The following is a 25,119-nucleotide window of genomic DNA, read 5'->3' as shown; positions in this document are numbered from 1 at the left end:
TTTAAATCTCTCCCTTCCATCAAAGCCAAGATCAAGTCCATTTGCCCCCATGACGATTCACTGAGGGGCACAGTCATCAGAGAACTGCCTCTCTGCCCATAGACCTTATCATCTAGCATCTCTTTTACAATTACTACCTTAACTTTAGCTTTTGAGAGAGGTCATTTCCTCTTCTTCCTATCTCAGATTATAAACCACTTGTGTGAACTCTACCAACGGAGCTTTGCACACAGCGGGTAGACCTGTTAGACCAGCCAGTGAATGTCTGCATGTGGCTGTTTTCCTGCATATGCTTCTGTATATGAACAACTGTATATACAACTGGAGAAAAATATTCATTAAATTCCAATGGAAGCATCTTCGCCTCCTCACATACTGCTTAGCAAGAATAATTAGTTCTTGGCTCCATGCCCGCTTCCCCTGCCAGTGCCCCCCACCCCCGCCAGTCCCTCCTCACCTCCTGTCTTCCCCGTAGTACTCTTGCAATCATCCCAGCATCTCCCCCAAGTCATCTGCCACTATGTTTCTTTCTCCCTAGAACTTCCCTCTTCCTCTGTTATTCTGCCATGTTTCCACTGTCTCTTCAGCTCATTTATTCTATCTATTCATGAAGGGGCACAGTGGTGAAGAACTCTGGGGCCGGACTGTCCTGGGTTCAAACTCTAACCCTATCCCTTCACTGGTTTGTGACCTTTTGTCTTTTTGCTTTCTTCAAGGTTCATTTTCTCCATCGCAATCTACCTCAGAGAGTCTCGAGGAAGAAAGAGTACAACACACACAAAGCATTATCTTATATATTAGCAAATGCTTAATAATGTTAACTTTTAATGACCACTTTCTATCTCAACTCCCATTTTATAAATTCTTCATCTTAAAATTGTGTCACTTCTCCCACTCTTATTTTCCTACTATTTATCATACAAATCCTCTCCACCGTATCTTTCCTTTCTTCATTATTTAACAATTGAAAAAGAAAATAGAAAAAGACATTTAATTAGTAAAAAACAGTGCAATGAAATAATTGACAAAATAGAAAAACAAAACTGGAAGCAATTTTGTTTACCCACATCTCCTTTACCCAAGACTGTTAGCTTTATTCTTTCCAAGTTCTTTGCATATTTTATATTTTATATATATGTGTATGCATAAATACATATCTATATATCTATCTATGGTTGTGAATAGGGGCGCCTGGGTGGCTCAGTCGGTTAAGCGACTGACTCATGATTTCAGCTCGAGTCATGATCTCAGGGTCCTGGGATCAAGCCCTGCATCAGGCTCTGGCCAGCAGAGAATCTGCTTCTCCCTTTCTCCCTCTTCCTCTGCCCCTCCCCCTACTCTCTCTGTCTTCTAAAATAAACAAATCTTTAAAATAAAAATAATAATGTTTTTTAAAAAGGTGTTTGTGCCTTGACTCCTTTTATTCACAACCGTGTCCCCAAATATAGGGTGAGTTCTGGCTGGCGTTTCGAAAGCCGACTACCATACAGAGCCATCCTTTTTAAGAAACAAAATATCCACAGAGGAAATGGGAACCCGATGAGATGTTTGCCTGTGTCTGGGAGAGAACTGCGGAGGTCCTCCTAGATGAAAAGGACAAGATGAGCAGAGGGAGGGAGGGAGGGAGACTGAACCTGGCCTGAGCAGGAAAGAGAGCTTATCGGTACTGGGCTCTGTCATCCGTGATCAGTGCGGAAGGTGACAGGCATGACCAGATCACAGTCCTGCTGAGATGAGAAAAGCTGACCCGGAGGCATGACCACTGGACAGCTGTGCCTGTGACTGGCTCACACACACACACACACCTGGGAGAAGGCTGCTACCAAACAGCACCCTCACCATGGAATTTCTTTCCGTTCTTTTTAAACAAAAATTAAAGAGTATCTAGTAAGCAAGGGATGGTAAAACGGGATACCCCTGAGATATGTAATATTGTATATAAGATGAGGTCTGAGAAGTGAGACCAGCTAGAAAACGGGAAAATTTGACCATTTTGCTGTTTTTACACTAGGACACGATTGTGTAATAAAAGGTGGCATTTACTGAGTCCTTCTATCACTGCTGTAGGCATACGTGAGCCTGCTATCTAATCCAATCCTCATGATTACACAATGGTGCATTTCCTGTGACTACGGCCGTTTTGCAGAAGAGGACTCAGAGAGTCCACGAGGTTAGTAACCTGCCTAACATCACACAGCAAGGAAACGGGGGGCTGGACTCTGTTGGCGTGTGGCGTCCACCCCTTCAGACCACAGGTATCATCCCATCAGAGTCTGAATTAAACCTCACACCGACCATGCCACTCAAATCGCCTCTCACCACTGGCTTTGTAAAATGCTTCTGCCACTGCCGTATTTCCCTTCTCAGGACAGAGAGGGATTTTTTCCCCTCTCATAAGATCAAGAAAACCGAAGACAAGAGAGCGGCAACTTCCCTCTTCCAATTCCTTCACCTGGCTGGTTCATGTCCCTTGACTCTGTTCCAGCAGCCTGTTTTGTGTTGTTTTGTTTTGTTTTTGAGTTTTCACTGTCAGGACAGGGGGCTGGCTGGCCGGCCACCAAATAAGGGAAAGTAATTTTGAGAATGCTCAGGAGATCTCAGATTTAACTATTTTGATTTCTCCTCTATCGTTCAGATGCAGAAAGTACTTAGCTGTGTATCTCACACCAAAGTCTCCATGAATATGGGCAAGGTTTCGTCCTCTTAGAGGTAATTCCAGAGCGGTGGTGTGAAAAATGTCCTTAGTGGCTTTCAGATTTATTTTTTCCTTCAGCTAAAGCACAGAAATCTTAGCATTGCTATAAAATGACTGCACGGTGTCCTCCCATCCCTCAAATTCCATTCCTGGGAAAGATCACAGCTTACACGTAGGGTGATGCATGACTCAACACCTCTCTTAGTGGTCCGCCCTTAGCTGCCCTTCCTCTTTCCCTTTTCCACAGGCAGCAGAGGGGCTACCATGGATGGGAATTAGTACACAGAACAAGAGCATATTTTCAATGACCTACCTTGAAATCAAAACACTAACTCCGAAATACCCTTCTTCCATCTATTTGATTTGAAACGACCTCGCACACGAATGCAAACCCCTTAGACCCATTTTGTTGTGGTCCGTACGATGTTTGCAGCCCATGACCCCTGCTTCATTGACATGATCTCTCTCTAGTTCAAGACTTCGCTGACCTCATTTTCCATAGTTAATTACTCATATTTAAAAGGTGGTCTCATACCACCAGCTCATTTACATAACTGAAGCAGGAATCCATGACCGGACCCTTAAGCTTCTTCTCCCTCCAAGCGCCCCTACCCAGCTGTCTAATCCAATTTGAAGCTTTTTGTGGGGGAGCGTCTGTCATTTGCTAGGTTTGTTTCCATTGGTGAGGACTCAGAAGAAAGGATGCAATGTTTACAAAAATATAACGGAAAGCATAGAAGGCTTAAAAAGGTGGAAACTAGAGAGATTAGCTGATTTTAAATGATCTGCAGGAATTAATAGCTAAAACTATTTGCCTTTCAAATAATATCATATGTTGATTTTTTTAAAAATCCTGGTGTTGACTGCATATACACTAAACGTTACAAGATTTTCCTGATTTGTCTTCCCTACACTCAATATTGTGCTAGCCAATCACATAGTTTTCCAGATCTTTCTAAAGTTCTCTAGAAGCTTAAAAATGTTCTCAAGGATTTCATGTAAGAAACCCAACTTTATTCTCTGCGGGCCCACTAAACTTAAGCTCCCCCACATCCTGATACATCATAAAAATTTTCCAAACACCCTGAAAATTCAAGCAAAGAACTGAATGTAGAATCGTTTTTGCCTCAAAAAGCAATAACCTTTGGGGGTACCTGGGTGGCACAGCGGTTGAGCGTCTGCCTTCAGCTCAGGGCGTGATCCCGGCGTGATGGGATCGAGCCCCACATCAGGCTCCTCCGCTATAAGCCTGCTTCTTCCTCACCCACTCCCCCTGCTTGTGTTCCCTCTCTCGCTGGCTGTCCCTGTCAAATAAATAAATAAAATCTTAAAAAAAAAAAAAGCAATAACCTTCATATCTCTTAAATAATTATACATGAATAACTTCAAACAATTAAATAGATTACTCTCTAAATTAGGAGACAAGTTTAGTTTACCTAGATAAGACATAAAATTCTTAAGAGGGGTTATTCTGGTAAGTTATTAACAATAAAAATAAAAAATAAAAAATGAACATTTTGTATTATAGTGGCAAACTGTTCCACACTTCTGACGTTTGCATAACTCTTTTTTTTTCTTTTTTTTTGCTGCTATAGAAAGTCACAGAAGCAACAGAGGTTCAGGCTAATTTACAGTAAAATTCAAGAAACTACTCATACTCTTTAGTTCTACTGATGTTTCGTTCCATAAATCCAATTCCCTAAATAATTATGGAATCACTATTATCTGAAATGTATCGTTTTAGGGGTTGCTGGGTATAGATAAAAATTTTATAGTGGGCGGAGCCATAGCATTCATTTAGCTTACTTTTCTCATTTTATAGTTGAGAAAAATCAAAGGAGACACAGACAGTCAGAAGCTGGGTACGAGCAATAAGGTCTTAACTTTATTGCTAAACAAAAATACATTGTAGAAATTCGGGTATCCGTTTTGCTGTCTTTCATTGTACAAAGGAAAGGATAAAGAAGACGGAGAAGCCAAGAAGAAAGGCTTGATTTTGACTCTACCCAGAGAACAGGATCAGCCTTACTCTGTGGACGTTTTTTTGTTTTGGTTTTTGGTTTTTGTTTTTAAGGCACAGGGCCTGATGCTTTTATTTATTTATTTATTTATTTATTTATTTATTTATTCATTTATTTTAAAGATTTTATTTATTTGAGAGAGAGAGAGAGCACGAGGGGTGGGGGAGGGCAGAGGCAGAGGGAGAAGCAGGCTCCCACTGAGCAGGGAGCCCGATGCGGGGCTCCATCCCAGGACCCTGGGATCATGACTTGATCTGAAGGCAGATGCTTAACCGACTGAGCCACCCAGCCGCCCCTCTATGGAAGTTTTAATGAAACAACTTAGCAGTGCCTCATGAGCTGGAGATGGGGAATGTGGGCTCCTGATAGATTTTATGTTTCATAAAGAAGAAAAAAATGGAATGAAGAGGTGAATTCAAATGGAAAAACGGATCCGTTTTATCATTGTTACAAAATATGAACATAAAAGCGACCTGGAATGAAAATACGAAAAAGTCCAGATTCCCCAATCAGCTCTGAACCTTAGTGAGCTTTGTAATGCCGGCAAGCAACTCTACTTTCTGGGTTGTGATTTCCTCAGTTATTCAGGGACGTGTTTGACTAGGTACGTATAAAGATGAAATCCAGCACAAAATTCCCAGAATTCCATGGAAAGACTCTTGTCCTCAAATAAGGAAAACCTGCCTTATTGAAGCTGCCCAACAATACCATGCACATTGTTATCAAATAGTGAATTATATGGTTTGAGTTTTTATCATAGCAGCTGATTAATTACTCCCCGCATCTCCTTGGGCTCCCTACTTTGGACTGAATACTGCGGTCTCCCTCCCTTCCCCAATTTGACAGGCTGAAGCCGGAATCCTCAATGTGATGGTATTGGGGGGGGTGCTCAGGGAGGTGATTAGGTCAGGAGGATGGAGCCTTTGTGAACGGGATTAGTGCTCCTCTAAGAAGAGACACAGAGAGATCATCTCTCTCCGGGCCAGCCCCGTGAGGGAGGAGACGCAAGAGAGCAGCAGTCTGCAAACCAGGAAGAAACTCACTAGGAACCAAATCGGCGAGCACCTTGATTTGGACTTCTCAGCCTCCGGAACTGTGAGAGATAAATTTCTCTTGTTAAAGCCAGCCCCCAAAGCTGAGTCATAAACTGGCATAAGCTGGCACCAGTCCAACAAGGTTAAAACAGGGGGCGTGGTGGGGGACCCCAGGAGTCGAAACTGGGCTGCAGATAAAAGCAGGCGAGGCCACCTGCTATGGCCTGGAGGAGCCACTGCTGGACATGCAGTGTGAGATGATGAGGTTTTTATTAGAAAGGTTCCTTTGGCAGTGGTGTGGAGAACAGGATAGATTCGAGAAATTGCAAAAGACTAGCTGTGGTCGTTCAGGTAAGAAATTATGCAGTGAGGTGGAGAGGAGACGACAGCTGTGGAATTTATTTGAGAGGCAGAGTCAACGTGACTTGGGAGGAGGGGAAGGAATGGAGAGATATCCGACCCAATCCCTTTATTTTACAGAGGAGGACTAGACAGATTGATTTACTTGTTTAAGAATCTAAATTTAAGTAGTGGCAGAACTAAAACTAAAATTTAAGTCTCCTGATCTCCAGCATCCCTACCCCCAAACACAGGAGACTTTTTCATACTTTAAAATGTTTTTCATGGAAAGGAAGTATTTTATCCTCCCTAGCATTAGTTTTCCTCATTATAAAACATATCTGTACAGACTAAGTATTTTGTCATTCTTCATTAAGCCATTTTTCTACACAGTATATGGTCAACTAGCTGGTTAATTCCATTACGTAGATTAAAAAAAAAAACATAGTTTACAAAACAAACAGGAAGTGCTCATTGTTCAGTGTTTCATAAGAGAAAGTCAACACGACAGTCTGTAATTGAAATTTATTTTTAAAAACGGATTGCCTCAACCCCTTACTACAAAATCCATTTTCTCAATTGTATACAAATCTTTTTAAAAACGTGTCTTTCGGTGAGATATATTTATTTGAATATTGAAAAAATAAAACGTAAAAAAATAATGTACAAATTTATTTTGAGACTTAAACATTCTTTCGTCCTACCATCTACTCATTTGTAAACAGAGCACAGACCGTACTCGGTTTGGTATCCCTCTTAAAGTCTTTCTGGCCAGATTTTTCAGGAGATTTACTTAATCAGGAAAGATAAAGGGCCAGAAAGCCTAGAAAAGGTGTGTAGACAGGCTCGCTAACATCCAGACCTGTGTTGCCCAATCCAGCAGCCACTAGCCTCGCATGGCAGCTGAGCACTTGAAAGGTGGCTAGTTCACATTGAAATGTGCTGTATGAGGACACATATGCTGGATTCTGAAGATTTCGTAGAAAGGACAGAATGTGAGATATCTCACTGAAGGTTTAATATTCAATACGTGTTGAAATAACATTTTAAATTTACTGAGTTAAGTAAAACAGTACATTAATTTTACCCGTTTCCTTTAACTATTTGAATGTGGCTGCTAGAAAATTCAAAATTCAATACGTGGTGCATATTATATTTCTATACTGGAGTGTGCTACTCTAGGCATGTGCAACATAGATCGAGGCAGTGAGGCATTCATAAATAACATCATAGCTGCCACGTGCATGGGAGAAGAGGCTGGGGAGATCAATTTTGTCCAGACTGGTCAGGAGGAGGGCTCCAAACCCCAAAGCCTAAGAAAAAAAAAAATCCCAATAAAGTCCTGGCTTCCATCTCAAATTCTAGAATGAAAACCAACTCCTGAGGATCTGATAGCAGAGGATCTTCTAAGGACAGCAATTGCTCAACTAACCCTCAGTCTTCAAACCCTGCAAGTTCAGAAGCTGAAGTATTACTTTTCTAACACAGAGGGATCCAGGATATGTCTACTCAGGGTTCCTTTCAGCCAGAAACGACTGCTCCTAAGGATAGAGCCTCAGAAAGTTTTGAGCGGCTTCCAAAAATGTGAAGAACGCCTCAAGGCTCAGTGCACAAGGAGCTCTCCTTGGTACTGAGACCTCGGCTTTTGGTTGATCTCAACCTTGGCTCTCTGTGCCTGCAAGCTGAACTCCTCTGCCTTGGCCCTATCTATCTGCTCTGCCTGAACACGCCCAACCCCATACCCTGCTCATAGCTCGATCCTTGCACTCACCATGCTCTGTGAGGGCGTGTTTATTTACGCACTCACTTCTCCCCCTGGACTCAGTTCCTCGAGGTTAGCAAGAACATTCTATATCTTCGTACACCAAGTACATAAGTTGGTATAAAGTAGGCATCCGATAAATGAATAAATGCCTAGCTAACTTGTAACTGTGGCACTTTACGATCTGTTATATCTCCTCTGCTGGGCTGCACCAAGTATAGTCTAGGCTTTAAGAAAAAGATTTAAGGTGGGGCACCTGGGTGGCTCAGTCAGTGAAATGTTTGCCTTTGGCTCAGGTCATGATCCCAGGGTCCTGGGATTGAGCCCCAAGTCATAGGGCTCCCTGCTCAGCAGGGAGTCTGCTTATCCCTCTCTCTCTCCTTCTGCCCCTCCCCCCACTCTTGCATGCTCTCTCTCTCTCTCAAATTGAATAAATAAAATAAAAAAAAAAAAAGATTTAAGGTGTAACTTTTTTTTTTTTTTTTTTTTTTGCAGGCAGGGACGTGTGTGTGTGTGTGTGTGTGTGTGTGTGTGTGTTTGCACAATGGGAAATTCCAGAGGAGGGGAAGAGAAAGAGCAAAGAGTCAGCAGAGGGGTAGCAACAAGATATGTTCCAAGCATGACAAGCTGAGGTTTAGGATTGTGAGGTGCAGGTGTGGGGGGGGGGAGTAGGACATAAGCCTTATCTAGCAATTAAGGAGATTATCATCCTTAGGCAAGAAATAAGAGCCTCAGAAAGATTTCATTTAGGGGACTGATAGGATAAAAGGAGTATTTTAGGGAACAATGTGTTGTGGGGGAAAGGATCAAAGGCAAAACCAGCAATTAAGAAGCTACTGGGGTAATTAATAAGTGAGGGGGAAAGGCATCTTGGGCCTGGCTTTGCGGGCAGAGTTTCCAGAAGTTTAGAATTGGGAGGGAACGTCTTTAGGGGCAGTCAAGAAGTGGGTGAGCCAGCTCATGTGAGGGATGATTTGGCAAAAGAGCATTCGGGAAAGTTTTGCTATATGATGGGCAAAAATCCCTATGTACAAAAACCTAAGTACATTATTTTTCACAAATTTCGTCATTGGGTCAACGAATAATAATCCCGTGTTTATTCTATGGTCTTGAGACTGGCCAAGGAGAGCATTGGCCTACCAGGTTTCAGGTTGGTTGCATTTTATTTTTATTAGTGCTCTGAGCCTCACCTCTTTAGACTTTTTGCATATTTAAGTCTCTATCCTTTTTACTGCTCTTTAAGTGTGAACATAGTTATTAACTCTTAAATTTTGTTCTTAGTCAAGGATACAAGCTATTTTCGGATCCTGTTTGCTATATATCGCAACCTTTAATTATGAATGGTTGGATACCACTCTTGCATGAATAGTAAGTACTCCCCTGTATCATAAGAACATTTCTTATAACGATATATCTATTTCTCTTCTATAAGCCAAAACAGTCTCTCACCTGGATTGTTACAACAGCTTCCTAACCTACCACCTATTTCTACTCTTATTCCCATGCAGAGGTCATGGATCAGATCGTTTAAAACAAAATCACATTGTACATACTGCTCAAAACCATCCAATAGCTTTTCATCACATTGAAAGTAAAATCCAAATTTCTTGTCATGGCTACAAGGTTCTACATGACTGGACCCTTGTCCACCTGACCAAAGGCATTCCCTACCATTTACTCTGTTGTTGACTGTGTGTCACCCATAATGGCTCCTTGAATTCCCTGGACTAACAAATCTCTGCCCATCTCTAGGCCCTTACAGCAGTGGGCCCCTCCACTGGAGACCCTTCCCTCAGGTGTACTCATGCTTCAATCCTCAATATTCAGGTTTCTGGTCAAATGTCAGTTTTTCAAATGCCCACCTCTCCCACCTCCCACCGAACTCTCTAAAATTTCATTCCTCCTCCCACCTCCACACCTTTCCTCCACTTAACTTTCTTCACGATATTTATTATCACCTAAAATTCCTGGTCAACAATCTGGAGGTGCTCACTGTAACAGGACACTGCTGGTGTTCCTCCGGTGTTCCCGTGGCACTCACCCTCCCAGGCACACGGATGGCTCCCTGCATAAGGACATGCCACTCTCCACCTAAAGGGTCGCCCTGGAGTGCTTGGCCACTGTGTGCTGCCCTGGTAGGGGGCTGGACGGAAGAACGGGGAGTTGACACGTTGGCTGGGTTGACACCTCAGTCAATGACAATAGGAGCTGGTCAATAAATGTCCAGCCTCCTGACCACCTGGGTGGGGCAACACTGAGACATATTCTAAATGATCTCCCAGAGTCATGGTGGGACTCAGTTCCAGTTGCCCACGGTGGTTACCTGCTCATTATTACACCCTGATTGGCTTTCTCTCTTCCCGATCTCACACAGCTACTCCCCTGTGTGTGCTTCCTGGGACCAGCTCCCAGATAAGCTACTTGCACCCAATCCTCATCTCAGAGTCTCCCTTTGGATAGATGGTTTGTTATAGTTTAGATGTGGTACATAAAACAGATTACTTGTCAGTTACTTGTTGACTGGGACCCCCGATGGAATATATGCTACCTGCAGAAGCTTGTCTGTTTTGTTTTTTATTCTCTACTATCTTCCTGGTGTCCTGAACAGTGCCTAGCTCAGAAGAGGTGCTTTATTACACACTTGATCAAGTGTGGTGCTGAAGTGGTAATATCACTTCCCTTCAAGACCCACAACTTACTACTCCGGGAGATGAGACATCAAGGTCTCTTCTAGAATAGACCAGCCTCATCATTGGACTGTGGGGGACCCAAAGGCAACACTGTAGATTCAAGGAGCAGTAACACTATTGGTTTAACTAGAGCTCCTTCTCTACCTAGCACAGAACTTTGAATAGACTTTAGGACTGGAGTATGTAAGATCTCATGTTTGTTTCACTGCAGTTTGTGACAACTCAAAAGGAGAGAGTCCGTGGAAGCAGAATATGAGACTTATTGCTTATATGACGGGCTTCAACAATCAATGAAAGATTTACAGAGAGATGCAACATGTCAGACCTCGAGATTGTAAAGCAGGCCATGCTTTGTTTTCAATAAGCTACTTAAGGTTCTTTTTGGAACAAGATGGAATATAAGTTTAACAAAAGAAAACATTTGTCTTTTTGTATTTCCAGCGCAAACACTGCAGTGCAATTATGTGAACTGTAGGAACCCATTAGTCATCCAAAGTAAGGCCCCTAAAAGACAATGTCACATAAAGCAGAGACAGCTGTGCCATCACCCTGAGAGCGCCTCAGGGCCTCAGGGACCCCTCTCAAAGCAGAGATTAAAAGACCACTCCCTCCCTGGCTGTGGAGTCGTTAGTGCTTGAGTGGCACTAATAATAAGGCCACCATTACATGGATGATGATGATTATTATTATTATTATATTACTTGTAAGAATGGTCTGTCCTCTAAGAATCAATCTGAGCTATTTTTTTCTACCCAAGTCCTCAAAAGCTTGCAAAGTTAGGTTGTCAAAGAGCCAAAACTGGGAATTTTGCTAACCTGGAATACAAGATGTTGCATCCTGTTATCAAATCCCTGGAGCCCACCAGTCCATTAAAATAATGAGAATTGTAATGTTTCCCCTGCAATATTAAGAGGATCTTAATTACTTAATCTCCAGTGAGTGGCACACATATAAATTTTATGCATAATCCAATCAAAGAGCTACTGAACAGGGCTCTTCGTTAAAGTCAAAGAGAATTTTCCTTCAAAGGTGACACGTGGTGGGCCAGCATCGGAACCACTAGAGAGAGTGTAAATACGGACTGTCAGTTGTCCCTGCGTGTCAGAAAGGCCACTCTGCCTGTGCTCTATGTTTCCATAAATATGGTTCTATGGAGGAAATAGACTTTTCATGTGATGTTTTGGGACTTCGTATTAAAAAAAACTCCCACATTTAGCAATAATTCTATATTATTTCGCAAAATTTTTATTCACGATATTTTACTTGATGGGTACAAAAAATAAATTTAGGAACAATGCTTAGGCCCATGGTAATTAATAAATGTACGTGTTTACACACATACTTTCTTTTAGTAAACACTGTGCTTTACACACTTTGCAATGGCCCCTGTATTTTAAAATATTCCATACGTTTATAATCAGAAACTAAATTGCAAATAAAAAGAAAATTGATTTGTCAGCCATATAGCTCCACTTACAGTTTATATGTATTTCTAACAAAAATTTTATTTTTGTTCCCTTTATGCACATTTATAAATATTTTGTTTCATCAAAAGAGAAGAAAACCTATATAAGGCTCAGAATATATTCCAAAAACTGAGAATCATGGTGGCTCATTTTTATTGACAATCAACTCATGCTCCCCCTTGAGGCAAAAATTCGATTCCTCCCCTAAACATTTGGATTTCAGTGAAGAGCATGACCAGGTTGTTCAAATAAAAAGACTAGGAGTTATCTTGGATTGTTCTCTTTTTCCACACCTGTTTCTCTCTAGTAGCCACAAACAGCTATAAAATATAAGCTTAAAAAAAACACCTAACATTCACCCATGCATCTAATCCATCAGCAAATCCCACCGATTGTGCTTCTAAAATATATCTCAAACCCACCCATTTCTCCCCAGTCTGCTCCTACGGCCTTAGTCCAAGTCACTGCTGTGCCTTGAGGACGATAACAGCCTCCGGTTGGGCCTCCTACAGTCTGTTCTCCATTTATCACTAGAGAAATCTCTTTAAAATGGAAACAATGTTACGCCACTCCCATTCTGCAAATCCTTCACTGATTTCCCATTTATTTCTATATGATTTGTTATCTGTCCCTCACTATTAGAACGCAAGTTTCTTGAAAGCAAGCACTTCTTCTGTCTTATTTTCTCCTAGACCCTCAGCTCCTGGAACACGTGGCAGGTGTACAACAATTATGTGCTGAAAGAATGAATGAAGAGTTCTTCACCGTGTGCTAGGCACTGTGCAAAGCACTTACATGCATTGTTGCTTTTAATCGCCAACAACTACATGCGATGGGGGCTGTTGTGATCTCCATGTACAGAGGAACACAGGGTTCACAGACTAGTAAGAGAGCTGTAGAAATCCAGGAAGTACAAACGCTTTACATAACTCCATTTCCATGGTAATGTTAGATTGCTCATTTAGTTTTTTTAGGTTTCAGTTTCCTGAGGGAAAAGGACCATGCACTTGTCCTTTCCAACATTTTCTATAAATCAGAGACTCCTTGAAAATAAATCACAGAATCGTGAAGTCACAAGTTACTTTGGACAGCTTTCAAAGTCTACTCCCAATTCCACTAGCTATTGCTAAATGAAAGAGCCAACAATGCATAAAATGTTTAATATATGCATAAACTGTAAAATACATACAAATGTATAATGCTTAAAATGTATAACTATAGTCCACAGTCTTTCCACTGTGGAAAGAGCCCACAAGGCCATGTGTCCATTGACAGATGAATGGATAAAGAAGATGTGGCATACACACACACACACACACACACGCACACACACACACACACACACACTGGAATATTACTCAGCCATCAAAAAGAATGAAATCTTGTCATTTTCAATGGTATGGTTGGAACTAGAGGGTATTCTGCTAATGAAATAAGGCAGTCAGAGAAAGACCAATACCATATGAATTCATTCATATGTGGAAATTAAGACACAAAACAGAGGAGCACAGAGGAAGGGAGGGAAATAAAACAAGATGAAATCAGGGGCGCCTGGGTGGCACAGCGGTTAAGCCTCTGCCTTCGGCTCAGAGCGTGATCCCCGCATTCTGGGATCGAGCCCCACATCAGGCTCCTCTGCTATGAGCCTGCTTCTTCCTCTCCCACTCCCCTTGCCTGTGTTCCCTCTCTCGCTGGCTGTCTCTATCTCTGTCGAATAAATAAATAAAATCTTAAAAAAAAAAAAAAACCCAAGATGAAATCAGAGAGGGAGACAAACCGTAACCGACCCTTAACTCTAGGAACCAAACTGAGGGTTGCTGGAGGGGAAGGAGGTGGGGGGATGGGGTAACTGGATGATGGGACTTTAAAGAGGACACACGGTATAATGAGCACTGGGTGTTATATGCAACTGATGAATCATTAAATTCTACTCCTGAAACTAATAATACACTATATGTTAACTAAATTGAATTTAAATAAAAATTTAAAATATATAGAAAATAGAGTTTCCCAGGACTATATAAATGGTATGACATTAGAAAATATATTAAAATAATTCATTACATCAAAAGATTAAAGGAGAAAAACTATATGCTCATTTTATTAACTGCAAAAAATTTATTAACTGCAAATAAAATTTAATATCCACTCAAGATAAAGCTTTCAGAAAACTAGAAAGAAAAGGAAACTTCTTTATCCTGATAAGAGAAATTTATCAAAACTCACAGTAAAGAACACAACGTACAGTGACAGGTTAGAAGCACTTCCTTTAAAAATCAGGAAAAGGACAAGGATGGCTGTTAACATCACTTCTACTCAACAGTGTACTAAAACCATGGAGCAGTCAAGGAAAAAGAATGAAAGGTAGGAATAATGGAAATTAAAGTACAAAGCCAGCAATTCACAGACTGGATGATTTTTTGCAAAGAAATCTCATGAGACTCTACAAACATAACGAAGTTCATAAAAATTTCAGCTATTTTAGCGGGTATCAGAACGTTCTTAAAAAGCAATTTCATTTCTGCAGGCCTGCAACAGATAGTTGAAAAGCGTAAATTAAGATAACACCATATACAAGATACCTAGGAATAAATATAGTAAAACATGTGCAAAGTTGTTGGGTAGAAAGTTATAAAACCTCATTTAAGAATTTTAAAGAACTCTGCTCATTAAAAGAAAGCCTCGTTGTCATAAAGATATCAGTGACTTCCAAATTAACCTATAAATTTGACAAAATGCAAACAAAAGCCCATGCAACTTATCCGTGAAATTTGACAGGCTGATTCTAAAATGCATATTTGAAGAGCAAAGGGACAATGCATTTCTAAATGTATAAATATGATGTGAAGATAAAGATAAGATCCAGAAGAACAGATAGAAGATTGATGACAGTTGTTATCTCAGGGGAGGTGGGTAAGTTTAAAGAGGGTGAGGGCAACAGAGGGGAAGAACTTCTATATCTCATCTGTATAATTACGGATTAACTTTTTAAAAATAACACGAACACATTTACATATTGCCTGAGTAATATATAAAATAAAGGGTGATGAAAAATGCATGTGTGATTTATAAAGTAATCAGCCAGAAGGCCAAACGTGAAGAGGGAAAATGATGTATATACTCCCTTTTTGCAAATGGCCCAGCAGCCAAACATTATATGTCTATGGTCTGAAAATCTGCTTCACCAGAAACTGCAAAAAGATTAATCATTTTTAAAAAAATGAATCTTACAGCCTGCCAAAATATAATGATACAGACCAAAGCAGAGCCGGAGGGCTTGACTCGGATTGGTTTGTTTGCACCACACCGCAAGGTCCATGGAGGCTGACCGTGGAGGCTGACCGTGGAGGCTGATGGTTCCCGGGTCAGGAAGGCACCGAGTGTGCGTGGAGCTCCTGCAGAGCTCGGGGCTGCCGCACAGGCATTACCACTTTACTGAGTCATCACTTTAGCCAGGCAAGGATGGCAGGAAAAAAGGGGGTAAAAAGTCTCAGCTGGCAGCTGCACTTGGCAAACAACCTTATAAGTACAATATGAACACTTCCCGGGCTTTGGGTTTTTTGCCTTTTTCTAAAGCCTTCCAAGATTTGTTCTTAAGCCCTTTCACAACAGGATAGTACTTTAAAAAGCTTTCTTTCATTAAGTGGAACCAACCATTTTAGCAAAAGCAAACTCTTTTTTCTCTTCATTGGACTTAGAAATTCGTAGGTATATGTGAATACGGTATATGAATAGATTATACATAGACGAATGAAGCTAAAACATTATTCATTTGGTTATTAAGGTCTCCACCCCTTGAGAAAGGTACGGATGCCGAATAAGACTGGAGAAGCCCTATCATCCAGAAGAACTGGCTTGTCCGGATAGACTGTGTGTAAAATCCCACGAAAGAATTTTATGAATGGAATCTTAACAAGCCAAGGAGGAAAATCACAAATATTCCTTTTCCCCTCGCCAAATGTTCTTTGGCTATACTTTCTTTTTAAAGGTTTAAAAGTCTTCCCAGTATTCTTCTACTCTAGTTTTTAAAAAGGGGGTGGGCTAGCCCGGTGATGGGTATTAAGGAGGGCACGTATTGCATGGAGCACTGGGTGTTATACGCAAACAATGAATCATGGAACACTACATCCAAAACTGATGATGTACTGTATGGTGACTAACATATCATAATAAATTAAAAAAAAAAGAATATGGCCTCACTTAAAAAAAAAATAAAGATAAAAAAATTAAAAAGGGGGTGGAGGGAGATGTTGGCTTTAGTTGGTAAGTTTCAGATGGCGGCTTTGCCAATGTCAGGTGATGCCAAACTAGCATTGACATGGATTCTCGTGACCCATGATGCACCAGCCCCTCCGGAAAGCCTGCATCTCTTAGCTAGAGCCAGGCTTTCGTGTCCAATGACTGCATATCCGCCAGATCTCTGCTTGCTCAGGCTTCAGTGTCCTCCCTGCATGTTGTAAGTCACTCCCTCCCATCAAGGGGAGTTTGTTTACATTAGCAAAACCAACTGAACTGCCTCTGGGCACATCAGTGTGCCAGATGCCTTGGTTGGGAATTGCTGCCTGAGGACAAAGTCTGAAGGCATTGCCAGGATGAGGCCATCCTAAAACCCCTAGGAGCTGGGGGATTATAGTGGAGGAAATAACTTAATAGACTGCACGAAAACCTTTAAAAATCATTCCAGGGCTGTCATGTTTTTCAGATTTGCATAGATATGTATATAAGCGCAGGACTTGGCGTACAGCCACCAAAATTTTATCTCCTGTCACATTTCGTCTCATTCATTATCCCTTACAAGTAAGTCATGGGGTATGTTAGAGATTTTTACAGATGCTTAGGTGGCTCCCCCCCCCCCAATATTCTCCACTGTCTCATACCCTCCAATTCACCCATCCATCCATCCATCCATCCATCCCCCTCCATCTATACATCCATCCGTTTAATAAATGCTTGTCTAGGTGCTGGGTGATAGAAATGGAGTAAATGGAAGTCTTGCCTTTAATGGAATGTATAGGCTGCCATGGGATAGGATGTTCATAAATAGTGCCAGGCACACGGCAAACACTCTACAAACATAGCAATAGAAACAAGAAAACCAGGGGAAAACCAAGAGTGCCATAAGAGAAAATGCTACCAGGATGGGTATGTAGACAAGGAGAATGGCTTTTGTTATGGAATTTTGGGAAAGATCATTTTGATTCAAGGTGACTGGCAGTTGGTGACAGGAGGACATTCCTGACGGAGGGAAAACTGATAGCAAAGAATTGGGAAAACACAATGCATGTGAAGAAGAGAGAGAATTCTCTTTTGCTGGATCACAAGGCATGAAACGGAAATAACAAGAGAAACTTGGTAAGTTATAGAGATGTCAGATTTTCAAAGTCTCCAAATGACAGGTTAAGGAGTTTGAGCTGAAGGCAATGGGGAGCCACCAAATGTTATTTTTTTCCTATAAAAAAATGAAGTATAATCCTATAGAGAAAATGCTCAGATCCTCAGCGTCCAGTTTAATGAACTGTGACAAAAATGTGCATCCAAGTTAACAAATGACCCAATCAAGATATAGAACACTTCCATTACCCTAGAAAATTTCCTTCGTCTCATTCAAGTTGGAATCCAGTGGCAAATATCCTGTAGCAAACAATGTTCTGAATTTTATTCCTATCGATTAGTTTTGTGTGCTCATGGACTTTACAAAATACAGTCACACAATAGGTACTGGCTTCTTTCACTCAATATAAGCTCTTTGAGATTCATCCATGTTCCAAAATATTTTTAGGCAGGAAAAGTAATAGGACCACAATGCTCTGGATAATTAATCTGTCCCTGTATGGAAGTTTCTAAAGATGGAAAAATAATTCCAGCAGCATATTTCAGATAAGCTGGATCTGTAGAAATGTACAAAGGGATTGGATTCGAATGAATACTGGAGTAGGTGGAGGGCTAAGGACTTGTTAATTAACTGGAGAAGGAGAGGTGGGAAGGGAAAAAGCCAAAGATCACTATAAATTTATCTTCCCCAGTTGAACTCTCTGCAAGATCCAAGTTTAATCAGCTGATATTTCCAACAGGATTAATTAACAACTAGCTGACTGCTCCTGAGAAATGGGCCCAGGTAAGTGACTGGTAAAGAAGGGATAGGAGCAAATACAATTTAACACTACATAGGATGATAAAAAGGAAGAAAAGATATAAAAGATGAATTTCAAAGATTAAAATATTTCTCAAGCTAAAATTCACATGGAAATGCAAGGGACCCACAATAGCCAAAACAACCCTGAAAAGGCAGAGCAAAGTTGAAGGACTCATACTTCCTGATTTCAGAACTTACTACCAAACTACAATAATCAAGACAGTGTGATACTGCCTGAAGATGGATACATAGATAATGAAACAGAATTGAGAGTTGTGAAATAAACCCTTACATTTATGGTTAACTGACTTTTTTTTTTTAAAGATTTTATTTATGTGACAGAGAGACAGCCAGCGAGAGAGGGAACACAGCAGGGGAGTGGGAGAGGAAGAAGCAGGCTCCCAGCAGAGAAGCCCGATGTGGGACTTGATCCCGGAACGCCGGGATCACGCCCTGAGCCGAAGGCAGACGCTTAACGACTGCGCTACCCAGGCGCCCCGGTTAACTGACTTTTAACAATGATGCCAGAACAATTCAATGTCCTTTGAACAAATTGTGCTGCGATAAGTGGATATATATATTGCAAGAGAATGAATTTGAACCCCTATCTCAAACCATATACAAAAATTAATTCAAAGTGGATAATAGACCTAAGTGTAAGAGCTAAAACTATAAAACTATTAGAAGAAAATATGGATTAGGAAGTAGTTTTTTAGCTACCACACCAAAACCACATAAAATTTTTTTTAATTGGAGTTCAAGTAAAAACATTTGTGTTTCAAAGGACACAATCAAGAAAGTGAAAAGACAACTCACAGAATAGGAGAAAACATTTGTTCATCATATATCTGATAAGGGTCTTATATCCAAAATATAGAAATAACTCTTCAAACGCAACAATAAAGAGACAAATAGCCCAATTTTAAAATGTGCATGGGGCACCTGGGTGGCTCAATCAGTTAAGCATCTGCCTTCAGCTCAGGTCATGATCTCAGGGTTCTGGGATTGAGCCCTGTGTTGGGCTCCCCACTCAGCAGGAGTCTGCTTCCCCCTCTGCCCCTCCCCCTGCTTGTGCTCTCTCACCCTCTCTCTCTCTCTCTCTCTCTCAAATCAATAAATAAAATCTTTAAAATAAAATAATATAAAATGGGCAAAAGATCTGACCAGACACTACACCAAAGAAAATATACAGACAGGAAGTAGACATGTGAAAAGATGCTCAACATCACTTGTTACTAGAGAAATGCAAACGAAGACTACAAGGAGATGCCATGTACACCTATCAGAAGGGCTAAATCCAAAAAGTTGACAATACTAAATGCTGATGAGGGTGCAGAACAACACATGCTCATTGATTGCTAGTGGGAATGCAGAAACCCTAAAGCCACTTTATTTATTTATTCATTTATTTATTTTTTTAAAAAAGATTTTATTTATTTATGTGACAGACAGAGACAGCCAGCAAGAGAGGGAACACAAGAAGGGGGAGTGGGAGAGGAGGAGCCTGATGTGGGGCTCGATCCCAGAACGCTGGGATCACGCCCTGAGCTGGAGGCAGACGCTTAATGACTGCGCCACCCAGTCGCCCCTAAAGCCACTTTAAAAGACAGTTTGGCAGATTTTTACAAAGTTAAACACAGTCTTCCCATGCAATTCGGCAATCGTGCTCCTAGGTATTTAGCCAATTGAGTTGAAAATGTGTCCATGTAAAAACCTGCATACAAATGTTTATAGCAACTTTACTCATAATCACTAAATCCTGGAAGCAACCAGTGTGAATGGATAAACAAAGGGAATATTATTCAATGATAAAGAGAAACAATGAAGCCACAAGAAGATACAGATGAATCTTAAACACATATTGCCAGAGAAAGAAGCCAGTGTGGGGAAGCTACATATATTCCAATTATCTGATAGTCTTGAAAGGCAAACCTAGAGAGACAATAGAAAAGATCAGTGAATTCAAGAGGTTTGGGAAGAAGAGAGAAAGGGTTCAATAAGTAAAGCACGGGAAATTTTTTCGGGTAGTAAAACTATTCTGTGTGATACTGGGGATAGGATACATAATACAATGAATGTGTCAAGACCCCACTAAACTTTACAGAGAGTGAAACTTTATGCACAAAAATTTTTTAAAATCATTTAGGAGGCCAGGGGAATCCCAGGATGAAATGTAGAATATGACAGAACAATCTAACTGTATTACAAATGCGTCACACAACCTCACTGAAGTGGGAGGAGAAAAAAGGTGCTGACCGGAAGTCGCTTTGGAAGTGAGTAGAGTCTATAAAACTAAAGACCAAGGAAGCTGAGCGTAAGTACTACATTGTTAATAGATACAGCCCGTGGGAATAGGGGTTAGCAATTCTGCTACTTCTATACATATACACTGGAATTGGACAATTAATTAAATGGATGGCGGGTGACAGGAGCCAGATTTCTCACTGTGGGAGCGAGTTTACTGATGAGCAGGGGAAGAGACTAGAATGGTCCATGTGGTACTGGATTTGAGAGAAAGACACTAGTATGAACTCAGGGTTAGTTTCCGATAGATACAGACGGTTACATACAAGAATATTTGCAGATTCGTATACAACACAGCTTATTACGCACCTATGTATCTCCTTGCTCTGTCAGCTGAGAAGACCTAGACGCAGTGCCACCCCTAGTGGCGATGAGCACAACTAATGATCTTGTTTCTAATACCTTTTTCTAATAGAAGGAACCAGAACTCCTGGGGAAATGGGTGATTCCAGGACTGAGGCAGGAAATAGAAAGGATGAGCCTGGAGGACCTAGTGGTGCCAGAATGAAAGGAAGAGACACAGGAACCAACTGAAAGAGCTCCTAATAGCAAAAGTGGAACACCTGGAGACATAAGATAAATAAAGTGGTAGTAGATTATAACCTAAAGTGTGAAAAAAATACCCATGAGTGCATACCAATATAAATAAATAATTGAATAAATTAGAAAATGAGTAGAAAGGGACAAATCTCTTACGTTGAAGAATTCCAAATACTTTATGAAGGTATTCCACCTTCGAGGTAAAGTCTAACTCCCTACTTCTTTTTTTTAAGATTTTTATTCATTTATTTATTTGACAGAGAGAGAGAGAGAACATGCAGGCAGAGTGCCAGGCAGAGGGAGAGGGAGAAGCAGACTCCCCGCTGAGCAAGGAGCCCAACGCAGAGCTCCATCCCAGGACCCTGGGATCATGACCTGAGCCGAAAGCAGACGCTTAACCGACTGAGCCACCCAGGCGCCCCTAACTCCCTACTTCTTAAAGATGAGCTGCTCACAGTGACTTCCTCCCAAAGGGTGCAGTATGGAAAGAGGGAGGAAAAACAGCAGAGAAACCTGACAAACTATCTCAGCCAAGTGATCAAGGTCAACGGCAACAGTGATGTTGTACTGATAGTATGTACCCTTGACACGACGTGTGAAAATAGTGCCCTATCACTGTGGTCTTCCTCCCAAAACCCACAACCCCAGTCTCATCATGGAAAACCATCCCACAAATCCCGATAGAAGGACATTTTATAAAACAGCTGACCAGTGCTCCTCAAAACTGGCAGAGTCATCAAAAACAAGGAAAGTCTTTTTTAGACATTATAGCCAAGAGGAGCCTAAGAAGACATGACAACCAAATGTAGTGTGGTATCCTAAATGGATCCTTGAACAGAAAAGCAACATTAAAATCTAAGTATAGAGTTAATAACAGCATATCAATACTGGTTTACTAATTGTAACAAATGCACCGTACTACTGTGAGACGTTAATAATAGGGGGAACTGGGTGTGGTGTTTAAAGAATTTTTGGTACTATTTAGCAATTTTTCTATGAATCTAAAACTGTTCAAAAAATTTATAGGGGTGCTTGGGTGTCTCTGTTGGTTAAGCGGCTGCCTTTGGCTCAGGTCAGGATTTCAGGGTCCTGGGATGGAGCCCCGCATCAGGCTCCTTGCTCAGCCGGGAGTCTGCTTGTCCCTCTGCCCCTCCCCTCGTTCTCTCATTCTCTCTCAAGTAAATAAATAAAATAAAATCTTTAAAAAAAATAAAATAAAGTTTATTTTTTTAAATGGGCAAAGGATTTGAAGAGGCATTTTTTCCAACAAAGTTACACCAATGGCAATAAGCCCATGAAAAGATACTCAACATCATGGGTCATTAGGAAATGCAAATCAAAACCCCTGTGAGATACCACTTCACAGCTACTTAGGACAGCTGTAATAGAAAAGACGTAATAACAAGTGTTGCCGAGAATGCGGAGAAATCAGAACCTTCATACATTGCTGGTGGGACTGTAAAACGATGAGGCCACTACGAAAAAGTCTTGCGGTTCCTCAAAATGTTAAACAGAATAACCATATGACCCAGCAATTCCACTCCTAGGTACAGACTCAAGATATGGAAAATGGATGTCCACGCAAAAACTGTTCCACAGATACTCCTAGGAGCATGATTCATCATAGCTAAAACGTGAAACCAACCCCACTACCCATCAACTGATGACTGAAAAAACAAAATGTGGTAATCTACACGATGACATATTACATGGTCATGTAACTGACACATGTCACAACATGGATGAACCTTGAAAACATTATGCTAAATGAAAGAAGGTAGCCAAAAAGTCCACTCCATTCATATGAAATGTCCACAAATAGGGGCGCCTGGGTGACTCAGTTGGTTAAGTGTTGGCCTTCAGCTCAGCTCATGATCTCAGGGTTCTGGGATGGAGCCCTGCATCGGGCTCCATGGTCAGTGAGGAGTCTGCTTCTGCCTCTCTCCCTGCTTGCACTATCTCTCTCATGCTCGTCTCTCTCTCTCTCAAATAAATAAATATTTTTTTAAATGTCCATAAATAGGCAAAGCCATAGAAACAGAAGGTAGATTAGTGGTGACCGGGGGCCAGAGGAAGGGGCAAATGGGGAGTGAGTGTAATGGGTACAGTGAGTTTCTTTGGGGGATGATGAAAATATTTTGAAATTAGATAATGGTGATGGCCGTACAACTGAATTGTGTGCTTTCAAAGGGTGAAGTGCATTGTATGTAAATTTTACCTCAATAAGGTTGTAGTTTAAAAAAATATATTGCTAAGGCCAGCCAGTCCCTCACTCACCTGGAGCTAAAAGCAGGAATATGTACCTAGGTGCTTGTGGTGCTGGAGAGGGGAATCTACGAAGACATCTACACACTGACCGTATGTTATTTCATTTAATCCTCATACCAAGCCACGAGGTGGGTGTTATTATCTGCATTTTAAAGATTTAAAGACCACATTTTTATGAAACTGAGGCAGAGCTGGATTTGAAACGAGGCTAAATCATTCCAAGACCAGCTCTGAACCATCACCTTTCGCTGTATCTCAACCTCTCAAATGTTAGGTTTCTCATCAGCGACCTATTCACTTCATGGAATTGTCTTTAGGATCAAATGAGATAACGTAAATGTGACTTGTGGCATACGACTTATTAATTTATTCTTTCTTTTGGTATTCAGACAAATCCATAATCAGAATGAAATCATACAGCTATATCATAGAAACACCATACTCTCTTGGTTACAGATACAAAAAGCCTAAATATGAACACTGTGAATACAAGTGCTATGAACATTTATAACTGCTTCAAATTTAAATATTTTATTTTCCCAACTCAGAGGAGATTACATTTTCTTTTGTGAAAACACACTTTCTGTGATTATTTGAATTACAATTACATGTAAGTTATATGTACACCATTACACATACGTTTTATAACCCTGCCATTGAGTCTCTAATGTAAAAGGCTTATGAGATTACATATTCTGAATATCTGCTTCTTTTTAAAAGTTACATATGAATGCATGTGTTTCCTAAGCAGAGGTTTGCCAGTGTGATGCAGAGATGAAAGACCAAAGTCAGATAACCTGAATTTAAATCTTAGTTCTGCCTTTTTGGTCAAGTTACTTTTGGTTTCTTAAAACTAAACAGCTGGATTTAACTGAAGAGTTACACAGCTGGACTTCAAACCCAGATCTGTCTGACTCCCACTCATTGTATTGTATCATCTATACCATTATGAGCCTGTACTGTCCCAGAATGAAGCCTCAGAGATCATTAAGTAAATCCGGTGCAAAAGGCTCAAGATTTTACAAACCTAGATGAAAATGCATTCTCTTCCATATTATTGTTGTACCCCGGAGTGACTGTATCCAAGGATGAACGAGAAGGACTGTTGAAGTGATGGCTGGGGGAGATGTCACGCACCTGACCACAAATGTTCAGATAACACTGACTCGAGTCTGTGGCAGTCAGCCTCTTTAATGAGCACAGGGAATAAGAAGGTGAAGGTGGCCTTCTCAGCCCACAATAAGCATGGGAAAGTGCCTGCTTGGCCCCACTCAAATAATTTGACTACTATACCCAAAAAGCTTGTCTTGAAATAGTATCCTGCTAAAACTCGAGGTTCATATTTTTAACACATAACGTTGACTAATCATATTAGATAGAAATTATATACATAGCATTTTCAGCTTAAATTTATTCTTGAGTTAAGCTTGAAGAAGGTAATTGGTGTATTATGTGGCATCTTACAAAACATCTGAGTTATTAAGACTGATCAGTTTCAAAATTAATAATGAAGGTTCCACCTGTGGGGCTCTTACAACACCCACTAAGATTTTTTAAAAAAGGAATAAATCCACTGTTTGCTCAGTAATAGAATTATCTATACTGAAACCTTATAGGAATTTTAGAAGGAAATTTCATACGTGGAGGTAGGTTAGATTTGGGGAGTTTTTCATATTTAATATTTTTTCAAAAATTATCTCACCTCTAAATTCAATTTTCCTTTCTCATACATCTAAAGGAGATTCTTACCAAAGAACCATGAAAGAAAGATCATACTTTGTAAGTGAAAATATTTTGAGGGATAAAGACAAAATCTCATACAAATGCAAGGTGTTTATCCAAGATGGCCGGGACATGAGGAAATCCA

General features: G+C 40.7%; 1 protein-coding gene across 5 annotated transcripts in view; it reads right to left on the bottom strand.

The window, feature by feature from the left end:
* Nucleotides 1–25,119, bottom strand: part of NRCAM (neuronal cell adhesion molecule) — a 276,950-nt gene that overhangs the window by 164,935 nt on the left and 86,896 nt on the right. Inside the window, exon 3 of one of the 5 annotated variants that reach the window (XM_057304367.1) lies at nt 3,850–3,999. The exons of the other annotated variants lie outside the window; for them this stretch is intronic. The gene's annotated coding sequence lies outside the window, so the exon portion shown is untranslated. The remainder of the gene's footprint in view (nt 1–3,849; nt 4,000–25,119) is intronic. 5 annotated transcript variants of the gene reach the window in all.

Source organism: Ursus arctos, unplaced genomic scaffold, assembly GCF_023065955.2.
Source record: "Ursus arctos isolate Adak ecotype North America unplaced genomic scaffold, UrsArc2.0 scaffold_3, whole genome shotgun sequence".
Lineage (NCBI taxonomy): Eukaryota > Metazoa > Chordata > Mammalia > Carnivora > Ursidae > Ursus > Ursus arctos.
This window is presented reverse-complemented; position numbering and strand designations above follow the sequence as displayed.